The sequence below is a fragment of the Mya arenaria genome, chromosome 17, assembly GCF_026914265.1.
Source record: "Mya arenaria isolate MELC-2E11 chromosome 17, ASM2691426v1".
Lineage (NCBI taxonomy): Eukaryota > Metazoa > Mollusca > Bivalvia > Myida > Myidae > Mya > Mya arenaria.
This window is the reverse complement of record NC_069138.1, coordinates 24,643,710-24,660,473: the sequence shown is the minus strand read 5'-3', so window position 1 is coordinate 24,660,473 and position 16,764 is coordinate 24,643,710.

Here is a 16,764-nt window from a genome sequence, read left to right as displayed (position 1 = left end):
GTAACAACGACTGATTTTAACAGTGACAATCACGCTCGTGAAAAAGGAACTTTGGCTGGACATACTCAGTCCTCATGAGTTTCATAACAACAAATATCTTTCCTTAAGGTTAGAAAATGAGGACTGGAATAACAGTGGCAGTGAGACAATTTGACGTGTTATTATAAGGAACAAAGATAAAAACGAACAAATTCGTTCCAAATAAGGACATTTATGATACTAAGAAGAGAGATAACGTCGTCGGCGTTGAAGTAAAGATGACTTGATTACCTACTCGAGAACATGAATATGTCTCGTTCTATACAACCGTTTTCTGAATAGTGCAAGGACTCAGGTGTTGGAAATGAATCCGACCGCATAGAACCTTTTCATCTAAAAAGCATTACTGGAAGGGCGTTTGGTCTAATGTTGGGCATGACTTAGTGTGTGTTGGTGATGTGGATGTGGTGGTGTTTAAGCAAAGAATTGTATTACGAAACACTATGGCGCAAGAACCATAAGTTCAGAAAAGAAATATGGATTTGGTGTAGGTTTAAGCCTCTAGCCGTAGAGGCAATGAGTTCCAGCCTCACAAAATGCACTTTGACATGGTATCTTTAAATGGACAATTAGTAAAACTAATACCTGTTTCTAATAGATCGGACTTACCTAAATGCTCAATATATCAGAGTATTACTGCATTAAACATCAAGATTATTTTAAGTAGTACAAATGTAAGAAATATTCTGATAAAAGCTCTAAGTTCTAATAAAAAATGGAAGAAGAAAGCCTTTTGTAACAAAACGGCTTTTACCTTCATCTTTCACCCCGAATTGAAACGCTGGTAAACAAAAATAAACGTAAGTGTGTGTAGTGAATCGACGTTATTGAAGTTTCTGATTAATAACAAACAAATATATTAAAATGTGTTTGTTAATAAGTTTGTTTCTATCAATTGCACTTGAAAAGGGCTAAAGCATCATCTTTTTAAAAGAGCCTAAGCACAACAAGCAATAACTTCCATTATCAAATACTTCAAGAATAAAAACAAAACAACTTTATTGATACAGGGTCCTGTTTACCTTGTTATTTTTTTTATTTATATACAGAATTGTTCCTGTTAGATTGAGCAACGGTTCAAGTCATAACACGAATGTGTCTGTTTTATTTTAGAAGTTCACGTCATTGCTACAATTTAAATATTTTCCACTGAAAGCCAGAGGACAAAACGTCTAGTTCATGCAGCAATCACCAGACCACGAGTCTTGGGCCGGATGATCTTCCTTTGAAATTGCCGGCCATTTAATCGTCTTATCTTATGTAATTAAATATTAAATTATTGTTTTTAACAAGTTGTTTTTGACCAAAGTCTTGTTCAAGAACCTCATTTTCGTAGCATGCATACATCAAACAAATAATGTATGCTGCTTTTATTAGTCGATTCTTTCGCAAAGTGCCTATGAATAATGCATTACAAGCACTTAAGTTAAAACCTTGATATGTCAAAGTCTGTTTCAATAGCACAGGGATGAAAGGACAAACATTATTATATTTATATTATATATAAATATTACATTTATTTATTTTCTAGTCTGTTTTGTATTTTAATACGTTTTGAGGTTCTACACGGAAATTTGTGTTTAACGAACCATAAGTGGACCCTCTTAAATAAATGCAGTGTAATGTTTATGTAAACGTTGTATTCTTTAGCATATGACAATATATCTTAATAAGATAGAATGAATCTATACTATTTATTCATATTGAACATACACACAATAAACATCATGTTACTGACATAAAGCATCTAGTAACACACTACATACAAAACATATTAAACGACTTACATGGCTACTCGACGATACGAATTCTTGTAAGGGACTTAAGGAGGACGATTTCTAAAACACCACTGACAATTATTACACTATGTTTTATCAATAACGGTGGCTTAATGAACACAATTACATGTACATAAAACTGTAATAAGCAATCCCATGAACATTAACTTTGCACATGTTCGAAGATAAACAATGCATTTTATACACATATAGTTAAAACTATAAAAAGTCTTATGTCAGTTAATGATTATCTGACTTTGCCTTGTTAATAGAAATTAGTTACAGGTAAATAGGTAAAGTTTTCCAATATAAAATGATTAGAATATAGGATGGTCATCCAATACCTGTTTAGTATCCTTTCAAAAGGTTAAATGATTGAAACATAGAATCCAAATTGTATTGGAAACAATCGATTTTCGTTTTTGAATATTAAAAAATAGGCCGATTTCAGTTGGAAAAAGAATAAAAGTTCAAACTACAATCACTTGATAAATAATGCTTTTCGGTCATTTACTTCATATATTAGTCATCAGCAAGCAGTCCTTTTGAACTAGTATCAAACTTTTATCGGGTTACCAGGTCAATCATTTAGCATTATTAAGAATAAATCAAAGAAACACTACAGAAACAAGATCAGTAGCAAAAATATTAAACATAAACCTGGTTTAATGGCACTGGGTAAACGCCAAAGACATAGAACATAAACACAAAAAATCTCAAACAAAATACATGGAAGAAACGCACAAAACTCCCAAAACAGCACATTGCATACATAATATATATATATAAAATAAACTAGGTACGTTTATTAAGGATTGTTAGGTACCCCCTTGAAACGGTCAGTAAAATGTAAATTTAATGAGGGTTTAAACCACTTGTGCACAAACCTCACTCTTATCCCAACAATCCTAAAGAAAGAAAAAAACCGTTAAAGGTTAATCTTGTTAAAGTATGCATTAACTTGAGGAAACTAGATAATAAAACAAATAATAATAAACTTATAGGTAAACCACGATTACTTCTATGATAAGAGATCCCAACTCTTTCTGCAGACGGAGGAATACAATTCAGAGCACATAATGCAAACACTTTTCAAAGATACGATGCAGTCATTGTTTGAAACTACGAGCATCACACACTTTCTGCCTTATAAAATAAAAGGTTTAAAAATGTGTGATCATAGAGTTTCATAGTAAAAAGCATCATTGTACTAAAACTGAGAACAAATAAAGAAATCATTATTAAAAATAAAAGCGACATATATTAGCTAATCTTTTTCTTCCAAATGATTACCTATGTAAAATATGTGAAGAAAATGACGACACATGCCTAAACACTCCCAAGTCAGCCAAAAAAGGTTTTAAAGAAAACACGAATTAGCAAAATATTGAAAATATGTATTCGACCCACAAGTATTTGATTGATTTTGGTTGATTGGTTACCCGATAATGTTTTGGTATACTTGGAAAGAATGGGCACACTGACTGAAAAATGTTTTAAGTTGACATAAGGAGCAAAGATACAAACTAGGTCAACTTTATATCTAATTTAGCTTTTGTTATTTCATATATCAGCAATCAATACTCGTTTAGTTCATACTGAAATGACATGGGGTATCCAGACATCAACATTTAACTTATGCGAACTAGCCTTTTTGTAGATCGGGTTTCTTAATATGTTTCTTTCGGTAACCAAAACGCATTTTAGCTATAAGATTTTAACACTTTACATAAATGCTTTCTTTATCCAGGATAATACTATAAAATACTAAAAGCATGTTTGTATAAAACTGAAGCTGTATTTGTTATTAGTACACACATCTAGTAAGGATTAAGACAGATGTCGATATCAATCTGTTAAAACATAATGGACACGTTGTCTCTTTTCAATAGGACCTTGACCTTTTTGTGATGTCTTTACACCTAGTTAATACCGATGTTTACAGAGGTTGTAATTTAAAAGTACCTTTTTGGTCTGTCCGAAGGTTACAAAGCCTTATGAAACGAATGACCAGAAAAAACCCTACTAGGTCACCATGACCATAATCTCCTTTAATGTACTGGATGATGAAGGGAGAGGGGCACACCCGGCGCTCTCACCCTAAAATTGTCCAAGGAAAGATTTAATTTCTACATAGTAGAAGAAACGTGCACGAGTTACACCATAATACACTATTTGAAACTACAAGTCGCTAAAATGTACTTTGGGCGTGCCTTCAAACCTCTATTCTCTTTAAAATTATAATTCGAATGCTTCCTTTCAGTTGGACTCACGTACTTTCACAACCACCACAGTGTGACCTCCACCAACCGCACCCACATTAACCGCTACCAAAACAGCCTTACTTCCATGACAAAAACACCTCAACCTCACGTCTACAACCACTCTCACCACAACCCTGTTTTCACAACCACTACATCCCGAACGATTACCACTGCCACCAAAACCTCACTTCCCATCCACTACCAACTTTACCGCTACCAAAAAAGCCGAACTTCCAATGCCTTTCTTCTACAACCAACACCACTACAGCCTAACTTTCAAAACCACCACCTCACCGTTTCTTCTAAAACCATATTCACCTCAGTATTATTCAAACAGTCTCTTCAAACATAACCATTATCACCAAAATCTTATTTTAACTACAGCGATAACCACAATTCATCAAACACTTCCACCATAACCACTACCACAATAGTCTTCTATACAAACTGTCACCATGAGCTTACTTCCACGACAACTTTCATCATGACAATTATCGCAAAAGCTTTACTTCCAAAACAGTTACAACTATATGTCTACTTCCACAACGACTATAGCCATAACCTAACTTTTATACCACAAAACAGCTTCTAACATAATTAAACTTCCACAGCTACTTCCAACATAACTTCTACAACAACATTATTATTTCGAAAACCACTACACCACTACATTACTGTCAAAACCATTTCCACAATGACCAATCTACGTCTACTAACACCACAGCCTTACAAAAACTCAACTACCATCATAACCTTACTTGAAGAGATTGGAAGCTACTGCAATGCTGCCACCTGATCCGGCCTCTAGCTTAAATGCTCCATATATTGCAGACGTATTTCGTTTGTTTCTAGTATCCACCGCTTCAGCCATGAATGCCCCTTTGGCAATAATTAGAACGCTAATTAATTATTTCTCGCTTCAAATATCACCATAAAACATATTTTATGAACCTTTTAAGAAATAATGCTTCACTCTCCTATTTACAAACCGATTTGACTATTAACATAATCTGAATCACTGCGAGCATATCCATGACAACCACGAATTACCGCATATCCATACCGCAGTTATTTACACTAAGAACAAACAAGTTCCAGCAAAAAATCCATTGTTACTTAATTTTGTTAAACTCGGGTTGGAGAAAAAACATCTACCATAGTCGCTCGTGTAAGATAGGTTCAACCCGACCCTCGCGAAGGGTGTTTTCGGAAATTTGGTAAACCTCGTTTCCTCAAAACACCCTTACGCTCGGATCGGAATTAATCTACGTTAGACTCTCGGCCATGGAAGATACTTATAATCCTCAGGGCTATTTTAAAGGATCAATACAGGGATCTTGATGATAATCCACAGACTATAAACTGGGTCTCTACAGTAAGAAGTATATTTCAGTCAGCGGGTTATGCGGATGTGTGGTTATTCCCTGAGTCTGTTAATATAAACAAAATTGTCCCCATGTTTAGAAATAGATAAAGAGATGTATACATAACTAGTTGGAGAGCTACCATAGAGACACATTCATCATTGTATTTATATAAGGAAGTTAATCATACATTCCATTTGTCTAACTACATGGTATTACTGGATAATGTAAATAAACTTTTAGCTACGTATATGTTTAGCTAAACTCATATTGTCCTCGCATAATTTGTATATTGAACCAGGTAGACATAAGATAACCCCAGACTAGATAGAAAATGCACACTTTGCCATTTAATCGATATAGAAGACGAGTTCCATTTTGATCTTGTCTGCCCATTGTATAATGATATCCGACAGACGTATATTCCTAGATACTATGTTAGAAATCCTAGTATGATTAAATGTATATCATTACTAAATTCTGTTAATAGAATTAGCTATTTTCTGCTTTAAGGCCTTTAAGATAAGATACATAAATATATGATGCTTTATAAGACTTTCTTACATTCTATTGCTGTTAAATGTGCTAGTTTTGTGAATACCATATGCATTGTTGGTATAGTTACCTTAATATCCATATGCATTACTTATTTGTTACATGAATTACTTATGTATCACATGCATGCTATTGTTTTCATTTTTTTCAATCTGTGTTTATAACGATGAGCTGTATATGCTTAAATTAAATAAACATTCTGTTCTGTTCTGTTCTATATTTTCGGAAAAAACAACAACATGAATTTTCTTTCTTAAAATCAATGACAATTTTTGTCAAATCAGACTTTTACTTGAAATAGTGTTAATAGGTATGATCGTCAATCACGGATACGTATTACTTAAGATGTGGAAACATTCAGATAGTTTGACAGCTCTTTAAATAAAACGATATTTGATTCAGCCTTTTTGAAAATGAGCCAAGTGTACAAGGAAGTATTCAAGTAATTCATTTAAACTGAATAAAATGTCAGTCTTTGTATTTGAAAGATATTTAAATAGGTTAACAAACAGTATTTAGTATCTATTCATTTATTGTATTGTATTCATTTAAAGTGTAAATTAAATAGACACTTATTTAAAAAAAAGCCATGATGTGAAGCATTTAGAATAAAGAAGCTTTATACTACATGTTCAGGTCACCTTTAGATATATGACGATTTGTATTAATTTTCTGTTCATAATAAAACACATATTAACGATTGCACTAACAGGGGCGTAGCGTGGGCAGAATTGAGTTTACTCGAAATATGGTATTTGTTTGCGGGGGGTCCGGGGGTCCTCCCCCGGATTTTATTTTTTAGAAGAACGCAATATCAGGGGTTTAGGGGCTTAAATTGATATCAACTGTATTGTTTTTTAAGCTGATTTTTTGTCTAGTTTTTCAAAATAAAATGAAGGAGATCATAATTATATATGACTTGCCAGACTTTTAATAAGACACGTTTTCTTACGATCTAATATATCGCGGTTCAAAGTCATGGTCTACTTCAAATGTATCAGTCGTCATAGTTTGATAAGTATAAATGACTACAGACGTTATATAATGATTTCAGGTTAAGAATTGATATATTGTTCCTTTTCATTGTTTAAACACGAAATATAAGAGCTAGTCTTCTGTTCTTGCGCCTAGCAAAGATGTCGACCACTCTCACGGAACTGATCTCCCTTTCTCTGTAAATGTTCATCAAACCTAACCCAGAGAGCCGCTCTGTTGTCATGGTGTTTCTCAGATACGTTTTAACGCGCTTCATCGTCGAAAACGACCTTTCTGCTGTTGCCGTAGAAACTGGCATAGCCAGTAAAATTGACAGGCACATTCTTATGTTTGGATACAATTCCAACGGTGCTCTTTTTATATCTGTTTCAAGTGAGTTGGGGACATCTTCCGGCGTCACTGCTGTCCATCTAGTTTTCCAACGTCGAATTTCGTTGCAGAATTGATCATTATCGCCGTTGATATCAGCCTCAAATTCGGTAAAGATTTGCTGCACCGTCTCATTTTCCAGCTCACCAACCTGGTTTGGAATGAGGTACTGCGCCCTAAAACGCCCATGTGGAACGAGAGAGAAGACGATCCCTCAATTCTGTAATGAGATGGTCTACGAATGTATTATACATGTTTCGTCTCTAGAAGTCTGATGGTGTTGCTGCTGGAGCATTAGGCCTGTTTTCCTGCCTTTTAGCGTTACGAGGAATCAAAGGCTCCACTCCAGCTTGCTGCGCCAAAACAACCGCTTTAGTAAACAAATTGTCCCAAGTAATATCATCGTTCCTATCAGTATCTAGTTGGGCTGTTAAAACCCTCGTCTCTAACGATGCTTGATCAAGATCGCAATTTTCTTTCTGCAACGTCTTGGACAGAGGAACGACGCCACTGAGAATGTACTCGACAGCTACAAGAGTGACGATAAAGTCGAAGCTTAAGATCCCGCTTCTGTATGATGCAGCCTTTGTATCTCCATGTTCAGTTGCGATCTCATTCAGTGCTAATTCAACGGCTGTAAATGCGGACACAAACATGAATAGAGCGTCAGCCCTGGCAGCACATCGCGTTGCACAGAGAGATTGAAGTTTTGTTCTTTTCTCCATCTCTTGCTTGCTAGCATGATCTCCTGCCAGCTGCTCTTTAAACTTTAAAGCATAGCATTCGCTTAGCAGAATAGTTAAACGCAAATGCGATGGTTTGCACATGATCCATCATATTCCTTCCGTAGGTCTCAGTTGATGCGTGGACAATGGCAAGATTCAAACAGTGTGTCTTACAGTGCGTGTATACAGCTCCTGGATACTGTTCTCTTATCCTTGCTTGAACGCCTCTGAACCTGTATATCAAAGATGAAATAGAGTAGGATTGGCAATAAACAAATCATATATTGTCTATGTGTGTCAGTGCATTTTAAAGCCCTATATTACAATAAACAACATCTTCCCCAAGAGATTTTCGTAAACTTAGCAAAAACTATCTATACTTTTACTAATACTAGCTATAATTAGCTTTTTCGAAAATCACCGAACAGTTCATGTGCAGAAGCTATTGCCTTTATTTATATACCAAGTTTAATTAACCTACCTAGGGTATTTTTAAGTATTGCATTATCCAGTTTGTTTGCGTTTTCTAAGTATGTGTGCTGCCATAGCAACCCCAATATTTTTGTGACGCTTTTGTCATGCTAGATGCATACTTGCCATCATGCCCCCTATACACAGACAAAATTTCATAAATCAAGCTCGTTTACTTTGTAAATGCAAAACCAACTGGTATTTTCAGCGTTACTGTTTCTATAGCAACCAAAATATTTGTCGTACAAAATAATAAACTAACGTGCATAAGCCCCAAAATACTCAATGGTTTTAGTATAAGTGTACATAAGTTACCTATATTCTTGGTGATGTTGCTCCAGTCTGTGAGAGGTGCCGATACCAAGACCTTGACTTTTTCTTCGGAGTTGCCAAACAAGTAGCACGGCCCGCAATATATACCATCTTTGGATACGGAATAGCGAAGCCAACTGTTTTCTGTCAACCACTTATGGTTTAGTTTTCGAATGCACCCTGCTTGATATCTAAGAATAAATCATATGTAACTATAAGCAAGTGTAAAATAAATTTTCGGCAGTTTATTAAAAAAAGAATTGTTAAAGGTTCATGATAAGGGATATTATTTCATTCATTTTTCATATACAGTATAGCAATAATTGCAAGGTGTTTGGATATATGTGAATAATATGCATTATTACTTATTTATTTGTATTGTATAGGTTAAGTAAAATATCACTGCTTTAAGAGAAATGTTTATTCTCTTTTCGTGTAGCTTAGCTAGTCATTTGGATGAATCATAGGTTTACTAATTAAAAAAAAATATGATAAAGAAACCGCTAAAAATGAGGCGTGTTCGGGATTTGAACACGGGTCGTCGGGATTTGAACCCGGGTCGCTCGGGCAGCGCTCCACTCGCATAACCACTACGCCACCGACTCTTACTCTACTTCGACAGTTTATTTAAAGTATATCCGAGTATCTCATAGTTAAGTAGATCATGAAGGTGGAAAAGTATTTCGACCCGATAGAAAAGTATTTGGCAAGGTTTCCAAAAAAAGGTTTCGTATACTGTTGCATAGGCAACTTGGTATACAGTACAGATATATTTTAAAGCAAAAAATCAACTTTGTATAGATATATTTTAAAGCAAAAAATCAGCTTTGTATATCTTAAAATATTATCTACAAAAACATTAAATTTAACGATTCAATGAATGTATATCTAGTATGTTTACCTGGATGGAAAGGCATATTTGTGCGCCATATCCCACTTCGATGTCAATATCTTTAATTTAAAGTTATTGTCTGCGTTCTTTTTTCCTTCAAAAACATCTGGATACGGAGGATAGAAGGTCATGTTTACTGCAGACGAAACGACCACAAGAAAACGGCGATGTAGACGATAAGGGAAGTAACACCGTTAAACATAATAGATGCTCGAGCTAGGTTACCGGTCGTTAACAATATTGACACATTGCTAGCTCTACTAGGCAACTATTGGCGTATTTAAATATAAGAGTTGTAACACTAGTATATTTTATCCGTTTGATAATTAAAGTAAGTAAGAGTTCATCTATGTTAGCCCCCCTTACATCCATTCGAAATACTTTTATTGTCTTTTTCGCATTTAAAAGTGATTTTTCTTTTTACTTTCAATTCAAAAGTTTACTCGAACGAGTAAACGAGTATGCCACGCTACGCGCCTGACTAATATATGTTTGTTTTGACTTGCACTGAATAGAAGTTATTTTGTGTTTAAGGTATCCAACCCACAAAAATGTGATTCAGTTGCGATGATTGGTAAGCCATTATGTTGTTGGTGTAATTCTAAAGCCTTTGCATGCAGAATGTATGTAATATCGCAGCTATATATTCAGTTGTTATAAAAAGCAAATAAAAACAAAAACAAAAAATAGCAACAATAATTTTAGATTTGGTGGAGTTTTGGTCATCGGTATTGAAGCTTTACCAGCAGATAACAACGACAAAAGCATCGAGTAATAACTTATTCATGTTATCACAAAGAACAGAAACGGGTGAGATCATGTATGTGAAGCCCATGGCCATCATTAGGGGGATAAACAACGAGTGTTTTACTTGCTAGTAGTAGTAGTTTAATTGAAGTGTTGTTTCAAAATGATTTGGCAAAATGTTCACAGTATTCAGACAATGTATAGAGCGAAGGTTCAAGCTATCAGTCTTCAAGCTACGTCTCACTTACAGGTCGAAAGGTAGAATTTCAGAAGTACAACAGTTATTACCGAGCTGGTCCTCATAGTGCAAATGCCTTCATCCGAGGTCAATGTCACACTTAAGGGTCAAAGATCAAACTCCAGGACTTGGAATAACTTGGCACAAATAAAGCTGACGTACATAGCGCATGATCCAGAAACCTATATCAGCCCACCTACTCGCGGAATGGAAAATGTAAATGCAATTTTTGATTCGCCATTTAAAAGTAATTCATCTTCCTTACCCATTGTGAACATTGAGACACTATCTACATGCTTTTGCGACACAGCTCATCAGTCAACAATTTATCGTGTGAATACTAACCCTCACCCCGTGATAGAGATAAAGCAAACATGACATTGTATACTAAAACGCTCGATTGAGACGAGATCTTATACTTTATAGAATGACGCACGAGATCGTTTCTTCACAAAGGTAAAAGAGGGTATAATTTGTTTTCAAATTTAATCAGAAGAAACCAATACTAGTGCTTATTGTTTGATGCAATGAACACGTTATCACTAGAGCAATCTTAATGTGACCTTTGACGTAATCAAGTCCCCCGCATTTAAAGTCCCTTCAATCAATAAAGGAGGATTGTTAATGTTAATGGCCACCATTACTGCTTTTAAAAAGTAAACTGACCTGAGCGTGTTTCTTCAAAGTTTAAACTAAACAGAGGCAGCACTTCTGCGAGTCCACCAAGACATAGCGGCCGCACTTGACAATAACTCATGTGTGGTTTTGATAATGTTAGATCTATCTGCCGCCTTTGATGTCATCGACCATCCTATTCTACTTAAACGTTTGGAACATGCCTATGGAATATCTGGCTCTGCCCTGCTGTGGTTTCACTCTTATCTGAGTAATAGGTCTCAACGCGTTGCAGTTCGGTCGGCTGTTTCTGACGAAACTTCTTTACATTTTGGCGTTCCTCAGGGCTCGGTACTGGGACCGAGAAAGTACTGTATGTTCTCTAGACCAATAGGGGATATATGTAAGAACCACAACATGCTACACCATGGTTATGCTGATGATACGCAATGCTACCTTGTCATTAAACCAAAAGACAGTTGGACTAGTGTAGTACCAGCAATTGAAGCGTGCTAGTCGGACATCAGTTCCTGGATGCACCTGAACATGCTTAAGATCAACCAGGACAAAACTGAACTCATCATCTTTGCACCAAAACATCAAGTAAAGAATTTTTCTGGCTGCAAATTACAATTTGACGGAACAATTGTTCATGAATCATCATTTGTGAAAAACTTAGGTGCCTTCTTTGATAAAACTTTAAGCATGGACAAACAGGCTAATGCAATTTCAAAATCCTGTTTTTTCCATCTGCGTAATATTGGGCGGATTAGCCCATTCATTACCATAAATGCCTGTAAAACACTTGTGAATTCTCTCGTGACCTCTCGGCTGGACTATGCCAATGTTTTGCTATGTGGTGCAAACTGCAAAGTAATCGACAAACTGCAGCGCATCCAGAACACTGCCGCTCGTTTAATCACGCTTACAAAGAAGCGTGACCACATAACCCCGGTTCAATATTCTCTACACTGGCTCCCGGTTCCGTACAGAGTACAGTACAAAGTCATACTGTACTCTTTCAAAATCAGACATGAACTTGCTCCTGTATACATGAACAATCTAATTAGTGAATACCAGCCAATACGACTTCTGAGATCAGACTCTGCTAAGCTACTGAACGTTCCACGTACAAAAACTAAAACATATGGTGAAAGGAGATTTGATAAATGTGCAGCCAATCTTTGGAACAGCCTGCCAGTAGAAATTAAACACATTGACTCCCTGACAGTTTTCAAAAAGGCTTTAAAAACTCACCTATTTAAATGGGCGTATCAGTGAAATGATGTGGACTTTTTAACCTTTTAATTCGCGTGTGCAGCGCTTAGAGACTTGTTTTATAATGCGCTGTACAAATATTTACATTCATTCATTCATTCATTCATAAACTGAAATATTTCAACATTGAATTTATCATTTTTTGTTTATATATTTCGCGATCGAAATAATGTAATGTGTGTAAGTGAATATGATTACCTTTATTTATCATATCTTTTTTTATACAATTAGACACACCCTGGGCAGCCTATTTATATTTCGTCCGGGATAGGCACGGCCATCTTTACTATGGCACAATTTTGAGATAACATCTCAAACATGTACTTGAAAGCATAATTGTCCCCAAAACATCCAAGATCTATGACGCTGTCCGCATACCTCCAATTTAAACGGGTGGTTTATACTGAATACTGGCTTTGTTGATACAATTAAACCAATATTACGTGAGATGTCAGGTTGACACTCAGTTTTGAATATCCTATTTGAACACGATACTGTAGTTGTAATAGCAGCCTATTGAAATCTTTGTAACTACCGCCGTCTTCAATTACATAGTTGTTTAGATAAAATCGATTTATACTCAGATATGAATAAGACTTTGCAATAGGATATTTCGAAATCCATACATTCATATATTTCTTATCTAAATATACACCCTTTGTGCATCCATCAGGGCGCACGCGGCGCCCGCCAACTAATATCGTCCGAGTTTATCTTTTTATTTTAATAAAGGAGATACAAGTGATAAAATAAAATATTCCCCACAAATTGCACTATTTCGGACTTGGAATTGTGAACACTTTTTTTTAAACCACCCTGTCAACTCTTTAAGCCAATTTAATTTCGGCTCCAAGGGAGGGGCACAGGTCAAAAGGTTACGCCCCTTCGTTACCCTCACTCCCACGTCAAATCCTGGAACCACCCCTATGTTCGTGTGTAACGAGAACAAATGAAACTACATTTCGATTCAATTATTGACATATCGTTCATGATTTTCTCTAAAATTTGTTGCCAATCACGCTATAGATGTATTGACAATAAGTATAATGAAAACGTATGAAACCCAATTACTAAATACTGTAAATAATATGGTGATGTATGACTTAAGACAAAGAAAAAGTCATAAGATCGCTAAGTGGGCTTGGATGCAGGGATTTAGCCTTGTTATATGCTTGAAATGGTATGTAAACGGAATAAAGGTTCAGCAGCATTGTGTGGGTTTGTATCATTTTTAACGTTAAAGCAATACACTACCGAAAAGAATATATGTACGATTAATGGCGGGTGCATTTTCTCGGATAACGTCACCAATTGACAGTACAGTGTTTGATCTGAATGACTGATTCAACGTCTGTCTGATTGTTAATCCAGTGGAGGCATGGTTGTGTGCTTTTATGCACAGTTCGGAGCATCCCTGGATATTTTACTGACTGATTCTTATTAAAGCTATACAGAAAATCGCCCTTGGGGATCAATGATTATCTGGTGTTTTTTAGATGTTTTTCCAAAATTCGTTCGCTCTAAAAAACCCGTCTTATAATCCTACCAAATTCTTTGTTTAACTCATTTTTTCGCCAAACTAAATTAGAGTCGGCGGAGAAACGTTAAAGTCGTTCGTTTCTCCGGTACAAACATTTTAATATTACGCCTTACTGAGTATGAACTTTAAAATGTCTGACAAATGAAGCAAACTACATAGAGACAAATTTGACAGCAAGTACAGACGCACATTTAAACAAGCTTTTTGCAACGATGATTTGACATTGTCAACTTACTTGACTGAATTAACTGCTACCTATTGCATTATGGAAAACTGTTTATTGTTGTATATCAAACAGAGTTTGATATACTACGAATCGCATAAACCTACGACACACATTAGTTGATATTTTTATTTGGTAAGTGGCATATACTTGTGGCATGAATAATTTTCCATCACATAACTATGCCCTTTCGGCCCTAATATGTTTGTTCCATTTTGTCGTTTTGTGTCTCTCCTTCAGTGACCGTGATGCCTAGATCAGTATACCTCTTAATAAGGTAATCTTTAATTCTTGGCTACTGGGTTCGTCTAAGTATTTTCTACTGTTTTATTTCAATAATGTATATGTAATACTGTGTTCTTCATCTTTGGTCGCAGACTCAAAATCATAACTTAATCCAAGGTGGACTCACATTACGTTTTCGTTCTGAAATGTTCTGAATTAGACAAACAGAACACAAAACAATTACGACAATAATAACTAAACAAGTGCGTTTTTAGCTCGACTATTCACCCTGGCGTCGGCGTCGGCGTCGGCGTTGGCGTCACACCTTGGTTAAGGTTTTGCATGTAAGCACCTTTAAGTCATTATCTCAGTAAATACATCAGTTATTGCATTGAAACTTTGGATATGTATTCCCAACTATCTTATATACTGAATTAATGAAGTTAGATAACAATTATTTGAATATAATGCAAATAATAGACCTTTATTATTCGACTTAGAAATTCTGGTTAAGGTTTTGCGTGTAAGCACACATAGGTTAATATCTCAGCAACTACATGAGGTATTGCATTGATATTTGAAACAATGGTACTCAACCATCCAACCTACTAAATTACCCAAGTTAAATAACTCTAGTTTGCATTATATGCAAATAATTTCCCTTTATTATTCGACTTAGAAATTCTTGTTAAGGTTTTGCGGGTAAGCTCACATAGGCTAATATCTCAGCAACTACTTGAGGCATTACATTGAGACTTTATACAATGGTAGTCAACCATCCAACCTACTTAATTAACCAAGTAAGATAACTCTAGTTTGCATTTAATACAAAATAATTGCCCTTTAATATTCGACTTAGAAATTCTGGTTAAGGTTTTGCATGTAACCACATTTAAGTCAATATTCCAGCAAATATATCATGTATTGCATTGAAACATTAGATATATATTCCCAGATAAAACCTTTTTGAATATAATGCCAATTATGGGCCTTTATCATTTGACTTAGAAATTCTGGTTAAGGTTTTGCATGTAAGCACACATAGGTTAATATCTCAGCAATTACTTGATGGATTGCATTGAGACTTTATACAATGGTACCCAACCATCAAATCTACTTAAATAACTAAGTAAGATAACTTCAGTTTGCATTAAATCAAAATAATGGCTCCTTTTTATTCGACATAGAAATTCTTGTTAAGGTTTTGCATGTAACCACTTTTAAGTCAATACCTCAGCAAATGCATCATGTATTGCATTGAAACTTTACACACAGGCTCCCATCTTTTTGCCCCTTAATTATGCGACTTAGAAATTCTGGTTAAGGTCTTGCATGTTAGCACACATAGGATAATATCTCAGCAACTATTTGATGTATTGCATTGAGACTTTATACAATGTTATTCAACCACCCAACTTAGTTGAATAATCAAGTTAGATAACTGTATTTTGCAAATAATGGCCCTTTATTATTTTACTTAAAAAATATCGTTTAAAGTTTGCATGGAACCATATTTATGTTAATATCTCAACACACCATGTATTGCATTGAAATCTAATCTAACAGTGATCCATGCATATTTCGCCAAAACTTTTCAATCCTTACATTGGAAAGCGGCGGAATAGTCGAGCGCGCTGTCTCTGTGACAGCTCTTGTTCTTGTCTGTCCGGGTAACCTTTTAAAGCATCGGTAAGAACAACTTACCCATTTAAGTAATTTAACCTAAATGTACACGTCGCAGTATGCAACAAGAGTATTGTTTTACAAAATATGTTTGTATTATTTCCGTTGTTAGAGGTGATCTAAATCTTGGTCATAAACTTAGACTTTAGTAGTGGTGCCTAGTTAATTAGTTTAAACGCTTAGTTAGTTTCTAACAATCATGAACAATTGCATATGCTGATTGCGTTCACCAGTCATGATCACAGTGACAGCTCATTCAACTGTGATAATTACCTCTTATCTATAATCCATTTTATTTGGCTGACACTTTACTTTAAGCATGCAAATTGTATTTGAAGGCAGAAGAAAATTATGACTGCACAATTAAGTTTGATATTGTTTTTTTCACTTCGTACCTTTAATACATTTATTTCTAAAAGCAATATTACATTATTTAGCTTAATATTGTCA